Source organism: Mercenaria mercenaria, chromosome 17 (genome assembly GCF_021730395.1).
Source record: "Mercenaria mercenaria strain notata chromosome 17, MADL_Memer_1, whole genome shotgun sequence".
NCBI classification, from domain to species: Eukaryota; Metazoa; Mollusca; class Bivalvia; order Venerida; family Veneridae; genus Mercenaria; species Mercenaria mercenaria.
In genome coordinates, this window is record NC_069377.1 from 2,353,985 (window position 1) to 2,368,894 (window position 14,910).

The following is a 14,910-nucleotide window of genomic DNA, read 5'->3' on the forward strand; positions in this document are numbered from 1 at the left end:
AATTTTACTTTCGTAATTCAAGTTCGGTTTTAAAATATAATAGTAAAATCAAACTAATTTCTTCCGCCATGCCAACGACGTAAACAGGGGGTCATCTCATTCATACGAAAATTACTTAAATAAAGTATCACTATTCATTTTTCGTGCGATATTTTGATGGAACAAAGATAGTTCTTGAAAAACATGTGATTAGATATACGCGTTTCGATTTATGGAAGGCCGTACATGCGATAATGTTAAAATGGAAGTCTATGGGAAAACAATTGGTGATCTCTTACCTATAGGCCATATACCACCAATTAATGGGTCAGAGGTCACCAATTAATGAGAAGAGGTCATTAAACGTGTTTATATTTTAGCTAAATTGGTCCCTATCCCCATTTGTAACAAAACAGCAGGAGACCTTACGATATTGTTACACATCGAGTTTGATAAAAATCCATTACATTTTAGTGGTTAATGCGAAGAAAGGCATATCTACTTTTAGCTATAGTGGTCCCTAATAGGGCCCAAGTTCCTATATAAATAAATTTGGAAGAGGACCTTATAATGATGCTCCAGACCAAGTATGACAAAGATCCACCAAGCTGTTCATGAGACGCTGTATAAAGGCATTTCTAGTTTTAACTCTAGCAGCCCCTAAAAGGGGTCAAATGTCCTAGCTGAACAAAGTTGGCTACGGGCCTAATAAAGATGCTACAAATCAAGTTTGATTAGAATACATGAGAAAAAATCAATTAAAGGATTTTTTTATTTATTATTTTATTTATTTCTAAAACAGGCCAACTGATCCCGCTTTAACAAATAGCATAGTCGCTATTCATAAATCTTTGGACAATGACGTCACACCTATAAAAAAAGTGAAGGTCAAGCAAAACACACAATTGTAATTATTTCAATATTTCTGTTTCTTAAGCAAAGTTTGACCGTAGTCATATCACATAGATAAACTGTATGCAGCGTACCTTCATTTCAGTGTAATGAGATTCAGTCATTATATAGCATATATATAATAAAACAGATTTCAACTGAGTTCAATAGTTGCATACCATACTAAAGAAAAATATTCATATATAATAAATCAGTTAAATGATTTATAACAAATATATCAAAGCAAACAAGTACTCATTTTAATATGCAATCTGAATAAGTCACAAAAGCAAGAAACCTTTTCATATACAGACGACAATTGTAACAAGGAAAATCTTTTAAAAAGCACTTCTCTACATAAAAGACTCTTATCACACCCTTATTCATGTGACACGCAGACCGTATTCAGCTCTTTCTTTAATTTGATATATATTGGTATTTGAACAGGTTTTTATCATATTTATCAAACTTACTTATCATTTTGAGATATATCAATATTCTTGCTAAATATACTGAGCCAAAGTTAGCTTTAAAACTGTGAACAGCGTCGTTTAGGATAAACGCTTTGTCTACATTTTACTCAGCGTAGAACAATCAACAGAGTGAAAGAAATTGACACTCTCGTCCAATCAGGCAGAGTGTTGCAAAAATCTTCCATTTTGATAAATTATCTATAATGCGTTATCAAGTAGTTTGATTTGCAAACTGAAGTCACGTGGCATAGGTAACGAAAGCGAATTTAGACGGCGTCGCCGAAAAATGCAGTTGCAAGTTAAAAAAATGATGTTGTTATTTATATTTTAATCTTTATGTTGAGTTTATAAAAGCAATCCCAAAATGAAAAAATAAATAAGTTGCATAGTTCTTACTATAAAAAGGTAAAAGACTTTTTACCCATGCAGCCTTAACTGCTGAGATTACAACGATTGGTGAGTATCAGCGCCGAAGAAAGTTGAGAAAACATTCGTGTTCCCTGACAATATGTCTTGATAAGAATATCAAGTAAATAACTATCACCGAGATTTTTTACCACATGTCGGATATAATTTTGTCTATCTGTTTTCTTCGCACAGACATTTTGGCATTTTATCGTGTGCCAAAGAACTTCGGTGAAAAAATGTTTGACAAGCTGCGAACATTATGTCTGCTGCAGCTGTACTTTATCAATGTTTTACTGTGAAAGTTTTTGTCTGTGTACATGTACGTCATGGCGCAAACTTAATCTCTTTCTTTATGTGTGCACAATCTTCCACTAAGTTGTAAAATGCGCAACCTCTGATACAAGAAATCAAAATACTTTAGTAACAGACCAGACAGATTGAACTGTTTGTTACAGCTTCTTTGTCTGGATTCCGAAAGTCTAACGCACTGAAAATTTACGTCTTTTTGATATATCTATCTTAAAAATACAACTTTTCTTGTATAGATTTCAGTACTTAGTATTTATCTTTTGTCGTGCCCACTTAGTAGTTCATGTAAACAAAATTTTCGGAAGCATTTACATACACTGGAGGAGAAAGTTCAGAAAAAATGTTGGCAGTCAGAAAAAAAAAAGCAACAGAATATTATACGGTCTAGACATGCTGCGAATAGCAAGTGTTTTTCATTAATGCTTATACTTTGTCTAGTACTGTAATTCTAGACAAAGTATTAATGTATTATCTGTGAAATTCACTTTTTAAGAAATGAAACAATAGTCGGCTGTTTGCAAATTCAATAAAGAATTCCGTGAAACTTTGTAAAGTGACTGGAGTTATGCGGAATAAAATATGTTTGAATGAGTATGCTGTAATTGTTTTACATTTTTATTGATTCTGTATAAAGTTTAAGTCGGCTGGAATAAATCTAGTCAAATTTTATTTAGCATTCTTTCATATTTGTTTTTCTATTCAAATTGACTATTTATTGTTAATCGACTTAGTTTTGAGAGCATGGCTACAAGATAGAATCATGTCTTTTTTCACTCAAAAGACAATTTCACTTGACTGACGTTATATATAACCTTGAAAACTGAATCATCTGAGGAAAAAACACTCTATTCGCAAGCAAGTTAACATTTTATAAGATCTTTGAACGGGCTAAATGAAATAGAAGAGAGAAAACTTCTGTAGCTTAAATGTTTCTATCAGTAATAAGTTAAGGTTCTTGTATATGCCACTTACTGAGGCTTTATAGGCAAACATTCTCTGTATTTAATACCTTCTTAAAATAGTTTTAACAAACCATATGAAAATTACGATGATTTAAAGCGACAAAATTACACATCGCGGTGCGAGATCTTAAAATATCAAACTTTTCCTATATTTATCCTTATGTCGCCTATTTGATGTTATAACAATGTATTCTTCATCAAAATTTAATACTGTTGAAAATCGTTGTTTTTCTAATAAATCTAAAATAAATGCATTCGTCTACGCTTTCTGATAAGGGTTTCCCAGTTTATAATAAAACGGGATTCCGTTCAGCGAGCACCTTGCAAACATTCCGTGTCAGGGAGGAAAATACAGTTATATAATGTAGCAAAATGATGCGTAATGTTGCAAAATGGGGCGTAATGTATAAAAAAATTTAATACTAGAGCTAAAATATCTGCACAATGACATGTTTGCTGCTTATAGCACATTTTATCTCATAAATCATGATAACTATTATATTATATATTGTAAAACACATTATTTAGGTAGCATTCAAAGCTAAGTAAGGCGTAATGATGCCCTGTACTGCGTATTGCATGTATGAAATTTAAACAGAGCTATAATACTTGAAGAGGGACATTTTCTCCCATAAATTTATTTTCTATGTCAGATTCAACAGTTATCTGATTTAATTTCTCATTAAATCCTATGATTCTAACAAATATTTTGTTACAATTTAATGCAAGAACCTTATTAAAGATTAGTTATTTAGCAGACTGAAACATTTGTTAAAACTATTTTTTACGTAATGGGAGTCAGAAATCGAAAAGTTTTCATGTATTTTCATGATTTCACGTATATATCGCTTTGCTTTTTTGTTGGGAAAGTCACCAAGTGTATATTATCTACATAAAGTGATAACTGCCTTACATAGTGTATGATTTGAAACTTATTTTGTAAGTTGTGTAAGGATCCAAATATTGAATATTTTAAAACATTGATTAGCTCACACGCAAGGCATTCAGCGTGGCATTCTTTTCTGCATGTTCCACATGGAAATTGCACTTTGTTTTTCCTCAACCCATAATTACAGATCACAATATTCTATATTGTTCAAACATGAATAGTTTATATAGTCCAATAAAACAAATAATCACAATGCACGATTTTCAGCAAAATTTTAATGCAAAGGTAGGTATATTCATTTAGAATAAAGAATATATACATGTATTTACATTCACCCTATTTTTTTGTATTGAAAATATGATGTTTATGTTATACGAACAGCAAAAGGAAATGCACCAAAGTGACGACAACGTTGCTTAGTGATAACGGGCCGCTGATTTGACGACGTCCGCATATAGTCAAGGAGAAAGTTCCTTAGATGACGTCGCAGCTGTTCCGTCTGATGAACAGAATGGCCGGGAAGCTGATTTAAATGTTAAATGCAAGAAAATGTATGGAATTTATAAAAAAAATCTTGTGTACCGTTGGAAAGGAAATATAATGTAAATATAAGAAATGAATTAACTTTTTCCAGTTCAAACGAAATGAAAGACAGCCTGAATAGTATCGGGAAATTAAACATGAATCGCTAGCGCGATTCATGGATTTGCCGATCCTACTCTGTCGTTCATATTGCATGAACTCCGAAATAAATTGTTTCATTTCTTAATTAACTAAATAAATCGTAAAACAGGCATTTATATATAGATAATATTTACTGAGAAGCAACCGATTAAACACCTTTTTAAAATCTGAGTATATTCTGTTACCAGTGACATTGTTAGTTTATACATAATTTATTTTAGGTCGATTGTGAAGGAAGTTCTACAACTTACATTAATCACTCTCGACACCTCATTCCTGATGGAATCCATCGTCACGCGGGTATGAGAGAAGAGGTCAGTTTCCCTTTTAATGCTGAGCGCCAAGCAAGGGAGCTACTGGTACCATTTTTCACGTCTTTGGTATGACGCGGCCGGGGATCGAACCCACAACCTCCCGCACTCGAAGCGGACGCTCTACCACTAGGCTAACGAGGCGGTTGCATTAAAGATACATTTCATGTTGATCAAGGTCATGCGATTTTAATTCAAATTGAAATTGGACTTTAATAATTTCAGTGTTGTTTTAAGCAGACGCAAATTTTATGATTTAAAGACTATACATGCCACATTACACGGTATTTGACTAAAGAAGAAACGTGTGATATACACGGTAGTAGCAGGCTTCTGTCCCCTCTCTCGATTTATAAACAATCATGGGTGTCGATATAATTTTGATTTCATCAAATGTAATAACGATTTTGCTAATAAAAGTTCGAACCGCGGTATCATTTGAAAATATAAAGTAATTATATTAAAAGGCATTCGATTCAATATTTAAAATAAGATATAGATTTCTTTTATTGATCTTGAATGTCTTTGTATTCTTTGAAAATATAATTATTACTGAAAAAATAAAGGGAAATAATTTATATAAATATAAGAAAAACAAATATGTAAATATAAGAAAAACACTGACGTTCTCTTTATCGAATTGATGCGAATTAATTGATGCATGAAAGTTAGAACTTTACCTAAGAATGGTAATTAAGGGCCTATATAGAGGGCAATCAGAAATAGTTTTGAATATATCTATGCCTGATTTTTATGCTATAAATGTATCATTTAGTGCTATATAATCACTTTCCTTCCATTCTCAATATCAATATTTAAGGTATATATACATTATGCCCAATACCCCATACATTATACAGCATTACGCCTCATTACGCCACATTTTGCCATGCGCAGTTTTGGTTCGCTGCCCATGTGATGATAGTGTCTAAAAAAACTGTCGCTTCTCGTTCTATATTTATCAATGTTTACGTTAATAAAGCGTTGCAACGGTTTATAAAAGTGCAGGAAAAAACTCAAAACTCAAATGTTCCCGTAATTCTGGAAACAAGAAACTTATCAAACATTAAGTTCCATGTAAATATATAAAACCGTGTCGGAATTTTGCTTTTCTGTGATATCTATTTTAAAAAATCACTAATCACAATGTGCGGGTTAGAATCTAATCGCTTTAATTATGTAGCTTTGTAATTTTTGCTTCTTTTTTGACATCGTTTTAACTGATCAAATATCTTTTGATGTTATTGATCTCTGAACCGACAAAACAGTCAACACTGTGTCTTACCTGCATGGCAGGGAAGTTCTCACCTTATATTTTCAATGGAGAAATGTCAAACTACATATACTCATACTGACGTCATAATTTGACGTCGTATTATGGCACCATTGTGTATGAGCGTGTTTTGATTTGCGATATCTATGATAGTGCTATAATAGATAGTAGTAACTATAGGTAAAAAGAAATTATCCATGATGTCTGCTTGAGTAGGCAATCTTAAATGGGGTTAATTTCCAGTAAAAAGCGAATGTGATGTTACAGCAGTTTTAAAGGGGTCAATGCAAGTGCAGAAACAATGAAAATATGTTTAATTTAAACACACGTATTACATACGAGAACGTTACATAGTACAAAAAGATAAATTACTAGATAATGTGAGGCACCGCCATGTGGATAACTATAAATTTCGGGAAGCATTTCTATAAACGAAAAAACAAATATTGAACTAAAATTTAGAGACTTTTATACACAAAAACCCACTAGGCATTAACACCATTATGAAACAAGAGCTCGTAGAACACGAAATGTCCCACTTAATGCATTCAGTAACTGCAAAAGGAACAGAAATTATTTGGACATTTGACGTACTGACCTCAAATCAATAATTATGGGTAATTTACCAGTCATAAGTGACTTCTGTATCAAATGTAATATTAAACCAAAACATTCTCTAGTTATTTGACAAAATAAGTACTTCTGTTCTTCGTCAATGTGACCTTGACCTTTGACCTACTGACTTCAAAATCGACAGAGATCATCTGCTGGTCATGATACACCTCCCTTTCAACTTTCGTGATTATAGGCCCAAGCGTTCTTAAGTTATCGTCCGGAAACGGTTTAAATATTCGGGTCACTATGACCTTGACCTTTTACCCGATGACATCAAAATCTTTTTGAGTCATCAACTTTCAGGATCCTTGGCCCAAAGGTTGTTGAGTTATCATCCGGAAACCAATTGGTCTACATATCGACCTACACACCGGCCGACAGACACCTGCAAAACAATATACATCGCCTTCTTCGAAGTGGGCCAAATAATGTGCAAATCCGATAATTTTTCTGCGCAAGCTTTAAATGAAACCATATATCAAAAATAAAGAAAAAAAGGGGTGGGTTCCATAAAACTGTTATTTAAAAATGAAAGGGGCCCATATATACTTGCTTTTGGCGACTTGGGGGAAAAAAATTTTTTTAAAACAACAATAGTTTTAAATTTTGTACCACTAAAAAAAATGTTTGACGTGGATTCGGGAAAACCGGGTCTCTCAGTGGGATTAATACAGAATTCATTTTCAAAAAATTTAAGTCGAATTTGTAATTTTTTAAAATTTTAATTCTTTTGGGCCTTTTTTTAAAAAGAAACAAATAAAACATTAAAATCCACCCCTTTAATTTCACATTATAAAAAATTAATAATTTAAAATGCTTTCCCAGCAATGTTCTTTAATAAATATACGTTATTATATCATGAAAAGCTAAACATTTTGTAAAGTAAGTTCTTCAAGCAAAATGCTAGTACCCTTTTTTTTAAATTTTGAGACTTTTTCATAAAAATTTGGGAAAAAACCCACACCCGACGCTTTTAAGCACTGGACAAAACTCACTTTAAATTAACATTGAATGGTTTTCCCCCCCTTTGTTTTTAAATTAAAGTAATATAATCCTTTAGCACTTTTTTGGAATAGAAAACGTTCTCATGCGCGTCACAACATACAGGTTCCTATGTTAACCTCTGGTAATTTTAATGTAAGAATGTCATATAAACACGTGAGTTCATTTCACGTGATTAAAATAAAAAAGGGAAACCCAACCTTAGCGTTTAATCATTTTAAATTTATGTTACAACCAGGGATAATTAAAAACTTTTTCAAGTAGACACTGGACGGGGTATTTTTTGACAAATTTTTAAAAGGGGAAAAACTGTTAATTTAAATCAATTAACATTTAAAAATTTCCCATACATATTTTATCTTTAAAATTTTCAAAAAAAACCCAAAATATCTGATAAAAAATTAAAGACTTTTGCCCAATTTGAATTTGTTACAGCCTCAGTGTTGAATTTTTTTAAATTTTTTTATATTTTCTGATTCCTTTTTAATTTTATTTTTTTTGCATTTTTTTTCGTGCATGCTATTTTGGGCAATTTCTGGCTAGGTTTTGCTTGGTAGTCATTTTTTTTCAGCAGTTTGGGGAAATTTTCGCAGAAAACTTGTTCGGGGGATGATCGCAGCAACTAGTTCCTGGATTTTTGGGCTGCAACTTGTTCGCGGAAAGCTCACAGCTACTTTTTCGGGGGAAGTTTGCGGAAACCCTTGTTTCGCGACAAATCTTTTTGCATGTTAAAAGTAAAACCCAAAAAAACATCTCGCAACATTGTAAAAAATTGCATCAAAATTTTCGGGGCATGTTCGCCCCTTATTTTCGCGGCATAATGGGCAAGAGGTGTTTTTCGGCAAACTATAATTTTTTCCGTAAGGGTGTATTGGGGAAAAATTAAAATTTTGTTATTAGAAAAAAACAGTTTTCCTTTATGTACATAAATTAGTTTGCCCGGGTACGTTTTTTTAGTTTGGGGGGCTTTTAGTAGTTTGTTCTGTACAATTTAAATATTTTCGTCATGTGCTTTTTCCAGCAAAAAAAATGTAAAAAAAAATTTTTCTTATGAAAACCCAAAACAGTTTTTTTTATTTCTTTTATTTATTTTGTCCAGTACATTTCTTAGTTTTTTTGTTTTTAGTTTTTTCCCGGGTCCAATTTTTTAGTTCCCCATGTACTTTTAACAAAAAATTTTTCGGGGGAAAATTTTATTTTTTTGTCATGTCCACATATCAATTTGTCATGCGGAAAATTAACTTTTTTTTTTTTTTTTTTTTTTTTTTTTTTTTTTTTTTTTTTTTTTTTTTTTTTTTTTTTTTTTTTTTTTTTTGGGGGGTCTTGTAGGGAAAAAAAATTCGTTTTTGCGGTTTATTTGTACAGGTAAGATTAGACACTGCACCGGCAAAAATAGAGGGATTGATGATTTACAGTCATCTCGTTCTCCAGTAGACTCATCCCCATTCGCTCCAAATCTTAGACCCCTCTTTTTTAATCCCTTTTTTGGGACAAAATTTTTGGCAGATGAAAAATTAATTTAATTATGATTTTCAATAAAAACCCTTTTCTGCAAAAAAATATAAAAAAATAATTTATTTTAAAAAAAACAAACATTTTGTTTTTTTTTAAATTAATCCCCAACTGAAATGTAAAATTTTTAAAGTGCACCCCCTTTTTCGTATTTAAAATGTGTAAAATTGCGGGAATTTGTTTGTTTTTTCAAAATCGTGATCGGTTTGAAAAAAAGGGGGTTTTAAACCTAAATTTAAAAACAAAATCTTGCTTAAAATATGTCCGATTTTATTTGAAATGACAAAACGCGTACCCTTACTGTTACAATTACTATTACAAGTGGATTCTCATACATTATATACTACTTGTGATAATTGATAATAAAGTTCTTTTCAGAAATAATCTATTTTCATAAACCTGTGAAAAGACACTCAATGCATTCTTTTTATTAAAACATAACAAAGGTTTATTTACAAGACAATTTATGTTTTTTTTCCCAAACAAATTGGGGAAAGCACATAAAGGGAAACAAATTAAATTTGGGAAAAGCCCCAAATTATGAATGTACAACACAAATAAGAAATGTTTTGGGGACAAGCTAGTAAATGTACTTTGTGACTTTAAAATAGCCGACATCGTTCTTGAAACACCGATAAATGATTGATGCCCCACAAAATGTGGGCCTAACTGCAGAACATTCTTTTGGTATTTGGCAAAATCATGCCCGTTTTTTTTCCCTTTTTCTGGAAACCTTTTCCACCACACAACTCAAAAAGAAGGCAGAAATGCTGATCCCCAGAGGAAATTTATGTGTTCTTCCTATTTTAAAAAAAAATTCAATTTAACACGGGGTCTTTTTCCCTTTCCACTTTTTTTTAAAATATATTATAATAATGTCAAACCTTTTTCTTTTTTTTTTAGCCAGTGTCAAGCGATATAGGGAAAGCCAAATTCAAGATATCATTAAAAGAAATTTTTTGTTCTAAAGAAGAAAAAAACTGAATAAATCCCCTTGTATTTTGAGAGGATTTATCGGGTGAACATGATGCCCCGTTTGGGTTCGAGGAACGGGAAATGGCCCTTAAAATGTGACACCCCCCTTTTTTTTTCGTTGACCCCTTTAAGTTCACATTGGGGTCCTTTTTTACGGGGACGTGCATTCCTTTTTTTTAAATTTTTCGAAAAAACATTTTTGAGAAAAATTTTTTTTGATGACACCCTTTCCCGAGATCTAAAAAATGTTCAAGTTCGACGGAAAAACTTTTTTTTACGGGGTTTTTTTGGTATAAATTCAAAGACCTTAAAATTTTCATCGTGAATAAATTGGCAGAAAGTTTTTTTTAATTAATTTTTTAAAATCAATCCGTTGTTTTTCATTTTTTTAAAATTTTTCACATGTGTAGTTTTGATTTTCCCACCATCGTTGTTTGGACGATTCTCCATCTTTTGTTTCCCCATTCAATATCCGCGATCCCCCCAAACTGGACATCCTAAAACTTTTTTGGGGGGGACATAGGGGTTTTAACAAAATGAAATTTTCCTTTTTAATTTGCTGTCTGACGGGTGCGCCCGGTTTTTACGCACTTTATCGAAAAATCTTTGATGAATTTAAAATGCTCAAACGAAATTTGCTTTAAAATTTTGTTTTGCTCATGAATAAGTTCAAATTGTACCATGATAAAAAAGAGGCATAAAAGAAAAAATTAAAATTAAATATCGGGAATACTTAAACAAAATTACAAAATGCTTTTTGCATTGTGTAAAAACAAAACAGTTTCTTTTTAAAGTTACAAACCCACCCAAAATGTTTTTTCTGAACACTAACCCCATCATGTTAATCTTTTTCTATTAAATAACTCATATAGGTTTTTCATTTTGGATTTTTCCCCGTGTAAAAGACCCCCCAACCTCTAATGCTAGCCCTCTCTAACTCTTTCCGATCCTTTTCCACTTTTTTTTCGGGAAACCTTCTCAAAAACAGGGAAAATTTTTCGGAAAACCGTGAAAAAAGGCCCGGGTTTTATTTGCATGATAGCCACGGCAAAAATTTTGGGACACTGTTTGGGTTACTGCACATCCGGGTTTTTCCTTATCCGCATGCGCCCCAAAACCTGATAGAAAACATCGCTGGAACGGTACTAATAAACAACTAAATCAAAAACCGGGGAAATTTTTTCATGCCCTTTTTTAAAGGGAAATTTTCAGGGGGCCACTTTAAAACCACGGAAAAAAATCAGGTTTAAATTTTCCGGGCCCCCTCGATGAAGTGACCGTTTTTCCCCGTCATTCGCCTATTCGTCTCTTTTTTTCCCATCCATCGGGGGTTTTAACCGCTTTTTTTTTTTCTTGGATCATTAAAGTATTTTTTAAAAAACAAAAATTTGGATCGAACATATATTTCTCCTCTTTTGGTTGACGGAAAAATTTTTCACCTTTCCCCTCCCAAGATTTTCATTTCCCAAATTTCCGGGAAAATTTACCCCCCTTTTTCGACTTTCCAAATTCCCCAAAATCATAGGGGTCCGAAATTTTTTTGGCCTTCGTCAGGGGCCAAAACATTCTGTCTGCCCAAAAAGAAGCACAGTAGATATTTGAAAACCCTTTAAACCGGGGGAAAACAAGCAGCGGGGTTGACTCGTAAGGGGTTGTTCCCCCCGTCAAAATAGCTTCCACAGGCCAGTCTTTTTGGAAAAGTTTCCTGCAAAAGTAATCAAAAATAAAACTGAAAATGTTTGAAACTTTGTTTTTTTACATAAAACGGGTATTCTTTAACTTACAAAGATTTTTCACGAAATACCATTCCCCCCCCGCCCCCCCCCCCAAAAATATTAGTTTTAGATGGGGGAAAACCCGCCGAAAAAACCCAGTTTTAAAATTTCCTTGCAGAATCACTTCGCGGTATATTCAAGAAAAACGATTTTTAATTTGTACCATTTTTACTTCCTACCTTGATCTCCATGTTTTAAAAATTAAAAACCCCCAGAAAAAACAGTGTGGTGTTTTTCAACTTTAAACAAAACCCCCCTGAAAATAAGAATTTCCAACAAAACTTTGGCTTTTGGGAAAAAAAACGTAAAAAGTAAAAGGGAAGCAAAGAAGGGAAAACAAGAAAAAAAATACAGACTGGGTTTGATGGGTCGTTCAAAAAGGGGTTAAAAAATTTTTTAAACCCCAACTCTCACCCCCACCCTATCCACCGGCTTAACCCGGAAAACTCTAAAACAATGTTTTTGTTTTTCCCTGAAACAAAATCTACACAGGGGGGCCTTTTTACTATAAAAAACCATAAATCACCCCTTTCATTTTTTTGAAATAAAAAACGGGCGGAAATAAAACTTACGATATTTATTTTAAAAATTTTAGGGGGGTGCGAGAAACTTTTGACCCAATTTAAATTTTTAAAACCCCCCTTTAAACCTAAACCAAACCAACCCGGACCAATTTCAAAAAATTTTAAAAAACAAATTTTAAAACAAATTATTGTTAAAACCATATTAAAAATTGATTAAAGAAAATTTTAAAACCATTTTCCAAACCAAAAACATTGTGCCAAAATCCGGGGGGGGCCAAAAAGGGGGTGGGAAAAGGCAATTTTGGGGCGGGTCCTGCCAATTTGCAAACTTTTGGAGAACGTTGAAAAAAACCACAAATTCAACCAATCAAAAGTCTCCCTTTTTTCTTTCCAAGTGGCAGCAATGGGGACAATTTTCCTGCCAACTTGAAAAACCCTTTTTGGAAAAATTTTGGCAATTATTTTTTGATAAAATGAAATTTTATTTGATCTTTTTTTTTCAATTAGTAAGAAAATTTTAAATTGGGGTACACATGAAATTAAATGAATTTTAAAAAAAATTTTTAATTAAGTTTTTAATTTCCCAAAAGTTTGTTTATATTGGCACGTCCATCCGGATAGATTCACCCCGATATGTAGAATCAAATGTAACTATTTTCAAAAGGGTAAAATGTTATTTCTGTAGATGTTAAATTTCGTCAAAAGGGAGGGAAATGCAAACATTGCCTTTGTTCAAAATTTTAAATTTTTTTTTTTTTTTTTTTTCTTATACATAGATTTTAAACTGATCAGTGCCCAAAGTCCCCCCAGCTGCCTCAGCTGCAAATTTTTAAATTATATTATTTGGCTAATTTACCAAAAAATAGACATCAATACCATCCCAAAAACCTACCATTCCACCCCCCCTAAATTAAAATGTATATTGGGCTTTTTTTGGGTTTTTAATCTGGTCCACCATGGGCCGGCCCCCTTAAAAAAATCTTAAAAATTTATTATATTTTTTTCCGGGTTTTTCCGGCTAAAAAAAAACCCTTCAAAGTCACTTCTAGTACATCTATTTTATATTCTTGGTTTGTGTTTATAAAATCTTTATAATCTACGAAATTCCGGGTCTTAATTAAATAAAATTTAAATAGCCCAGACCGCCCAGATCTTCATATGTTAATTTTACCCCGCCCCAGGGAGGGTTTAAAAAAAATACTTTTTCATTTTACAAAAATCATAAAAATTTTTTTTATAGTTTTCAAAGAAAAAACACTTCATGTTTTACTTTTTCTATTTTTTTCCCTTCTATTTTCCGTTTTTTTTTTTTAAGTTTAAAATTTTTTTCAGCTAAATAAACAACTCGTTTTTTGTAGCAATTTCCCAGAAGCAGAAAATTGTCAACAACACCTTTTGTTCTAGCTAATTGTTTTCTTTTTTTAAAAGAAAACTTTTTTTAACTTTTTTAATTTTTCCCCACATTAGTGGTAATTTCTTCAACATTAGCGTTATTTTTTAAGTATTAGCAAAAATTATTTTGGGTATTAGCATGATTGTTTTCTCCTTGTTTATTTTATTTTTTAACTACGGGTTCCAAAATTCATTTTTTAATTTTTTTATTTGATCATAATTATCTTAATTGCTTCTTCTTGTTTAGCGATATTTCAACAACAGAGTCCAAATCTTTGGGGTTATTTTTTTTAAATTTGGGGATCATTAAATTTTTAATATCTTTTTGAATTTTTTTTTGTAATATTACTTAATTCTGCTTTTTTTTAAAATTTGTAAAGGGTTGTCAAAAATTTACAAAACCAAAATTTCGAATTTGTTTTTTAAAGTCTTCTTTTTAGAATTAATTTTCTTTTTAAGGTATCTAATGCGGTAAAAAGGATCTTTCCCTTTTTGTGAAGCGCCTTTTCCAATTCAGATTTATTTTCTGAAAATTTTAATTTGAAAATGTATCGAGTAAATCTTAAATTCCCTTTTCCCAAATTTCGGGATTTATTTATTTTTTTTCTGTTTTTTTTTCCCTAACTGATAAAATATTTTGTAATTTTTTCCCTCAGCTTAAATAATCTTTTTTTTTAGTTTTTTTCCCATTTTTTAATCATACAATTTTTTTAATTCGGGGAACTTGGGGGGAATAAAATGTTTAAATTAACTCAAAATACTTTTTTTTATGTTGTCATCTTCAAATAAATTTTTCTCTTAAAGTTTTTTTAATAGAATCAGTCATAGTTTTCATTTCTTTTTAAATTTTCCCTTTGAAATTTAAATTAATTAATAATAATTTTTTTTTAAAAAATTTTTTGTTAATTCTTCAATATTCTTTACTTCTACTCTAGT